General features: G+C 40.4%; 1 pseudogene; it reads left to right on the top strand.

The window, feature by feature from the left end:
• The first annotated feature begins 1,949 nt into the window (after positions 1-1,949).
• On the top strand, positions 1,950-2,062 carry LOC145410524 (5S ribosomal RNA; annotated as a pseudogene).
• The last annotated feature ends 979 nt before the right edge of the window (positions 2,063-3,041 follow it).

Raw genomic sequence — 3,041 nt, 5'->3', positions numbered from 1 at the left:
TAAAAATTTTATTTATGATTTTATGCCCTTTTTTAGTCAAGTTTTCTTACTATTTTATGACACTGGCAATTGAAAGTAATGCTTCTTTATGCTCGTAACTATAGTTTTCTAATGCTTTCTTATAAGTTAACCATGAATCATGAAGTGGTAAGTCATAAAACATAACTAAAAACATATTGCATTGATTTACTCTGGTGTATACTGAAACACAGTACTTTGTACTAGCTCTGCAATGATAAATGAACTCAATAAGCTGAGATGTCCTTCACAATGGATGGTAATTTGTCTTACAATAAGCATATGTTCAATGCAAACCACCTTAGTTTACTATGAAACTAATAGCACAACATTTTTTGTCTACAGTACTTCATTAATGATGCAGCACCATTTAGTACATCTGGAACACTATTTGATTCCCAAGTATGAATAATCATTGTTTCTTCTGTTTCTTAACACTGTCAATTTTCCATTTCTCAAGCTCGAGATTTCCATCTCCGCAGACGTTTTCTCTCCAGTCCCACGTCAATTTGTGCCTGAGCATTCTGTAATTCAGTCTTGGACATTACAAGCTGATGAAGAGCATTTTGAAGTTTCTGATTACACTCAGAAACTGCTGCATCAGCCACTGTGAATGCAGATATTTTCAACTTGATCTCTGTTTCTATTTCTATTTTTTTAATCTCCTCTAACTTCCTTCTGGTATCTGTTGCCTCTTTCTTTTGTTCCTCTTTTCCTTTTTGCTAATCTTCCCTTGAATTTCTCTTGGCCTCAAGGTCAGTTTGGTATTTCTGGTAGAAATATCTCACAGCTCTCAAAAGATCTGATGTGACTGGGATGCCCATTACACCACCAGCATTCACAAAATGATCTTTCACAATTTGCATGGCAATGAGCATTTCTTCTCCAGGGCTCGGACCATGGACTGCAAGAATAGACTTGTTAATGGAAAACTCACTTTCAGGGAAGGCATTTCCATGACTCAGAGTCTACACACACTTGGCAAGCACAAACAGTTGTGGGAATTTCTTTCTTCCCTGCTCAACTTTTATCTCACCAATGTCGGCCCAGTAATGAACAATCCTCCTTATTTGGTGTTCAAAAATGGCTCTCTTCCTGGAGTCCATGACCAAGCTTTTCATGTACATGCTGCCAGTAAGAGTCTTGTACCCTAGCAGAAGTTCAAGTGTTGTTTTTGCGTGGGTGACACACTTTACGTGCCCGACCAGTAGTGCAGCCAGGGTCATTGTGAGGAAAGAAGGGCCACTTAGTGTGCCAATGGCACACTCATGCATATTGAAGAGGGGAATTAGCACTGTGCCAGTGGAGCATCTTGAAGTGGGTAGGTAGGTACTTTGTCTCAACACAAATCACCAGTGTGTTGAACGGCAGTGGTGTGTACAGGTACACTGTCTTGGGAAAGGGGCACAAGTTTGTTTTGTGAGCCGGATAAAACATGAAAGCAGCCGCCTTAATCAACGGAAAATTTTTTCCAAGTTCAAAATATGAGTCAACAGTGATTATGTAGTGTATGTGTCCCCTTTTAACCCCTTAACTGCGGGGCGTCACTTTCGTGACGCTTGGGGGCAAGGGATCATACCGCGGGGCGTCGCTTTTGTGATTCTGTGTTATTTTGAATTCGGCCGGGCTTTCAAGTGGTGGCTTGTATCATCTATCAGTACTGCCAATGACCAACACTAGTCAGCACTCCTAATCTCATATGTACTCCCATCTATTGTTGACAATTTAGCCATTTCTCCCTGTTCTTGACTCCCATCCCTACCCCCCCTCCATTACCCTCTCCTCTCGTCTACCCGACTGTGCTGCGCTAACTAAATCTTCCCCAGAATTTTCCACTGATTTCATCCATTGAAATAAGCCCTATGCCCTATTCTTATACCAAATATTTATACAAAAAAGAAATAAGTGATAGTACCATACACCTGGAATTGGCTAATTATCACCGGTCAACACCGCTTCCCGTTCGATCAGCGAAGTTAAGCAACGTTGGGTCTGGTTAGTACTTGGATGGGTGACCGCCTGGGAACACCAGATGCTGTTGGCATCCCTACGTCAAGTGGGGTTGGTGGAGGATTAGTGCCCCTCCCTGTAAAACAATTAACTCTAAGCCCTTGGCCACCCTGTCTGGGATACATGGCGTCTGGCAATGAATGAATGAATGATGAACACCTCACGTGCACTCGTTCGCTAATTTTTGCTGTTTATTTCCCCTTTAAATATGCCGTATAATCTATTCTCGTAATGAAAATACATATAAGAAAGGAAGGGAGAAGCCTAAGTAATATTAACATTCACCTGGAACTACCTAATTTATTATGTATTGTCTTGATTTCCTGCCAATCATTTCATAGCGTATATATTAGCAGCTGTCACCACGCTGAGAATGGCAGCATTGCACTCCCCTTAGACCACCAGCCCACCACCACCACTGTCAGTTTACTGTCGTCTTTCAAGGAGGAAAAACGTTGGATTCGCTCCTGTCCAATTCCGCCGCTTTTTAGCCCCATGCAAAGGGCCCTGTGACCTCTACCCCTACCTAAACCTCGTGTGGAAAGGGGTAAAGGGTTAAGTGACTGCTGTCGAACATGAACCGGCTAATTTATCAATGAAAATGATGTACAATGACTACGATGTTTCTGGTGACTAAAACAGTGCAAGTGGAAATGTAAATAATGTGTAAACAGCAAGTGCAAGCAATGAATGTAAATATAAGTGAACAGTGGAAAATAGTTTTATAAGTTACTGCAAGTGACAGTGCATAACACAGTGTAAATAAAATAGAAATGTAAATAATGTAAATAAAATAGAGAATGTAAACAGAAATGTAAATGAGTAGTAATATAAGAATATGAGTATACAGTAAATACTAGGAGTAATGAAAGTGAAAGTTTCACTCTAGCATGTATGAATACTATGAGTTATGAAAGTGGAAGTGAAAGTGACAGATTCGCTCTCAATGCTAGTATACAGGACGAGAAAGTGAATGCTACGTATTTTACTTAAAGAGAAATTGAATGCCTACA

The sequence above is a fragment of the Coenobita brevimanus genome, chromosome 85 (assembly GCF_032717465.1).
Source record: "Coenobita brevimanus isolate Jiangsu-jjx chromosome 85, ASM3271746v2, whole genome shotgun sequence".
NCBI classification, from domain to species: domain Eukaryota; kingdom Metazoa; phylum Arthropoda; class Malacostraca; order Decapoda; family Coenobitidae; genus Coenobita; species Coenobita brevimanus.
The sequence above is the reverse complement of the archived record's forward strand: the minus strand, read 5'-3'. Positions and strand labels throughout refer to the sequence as shown.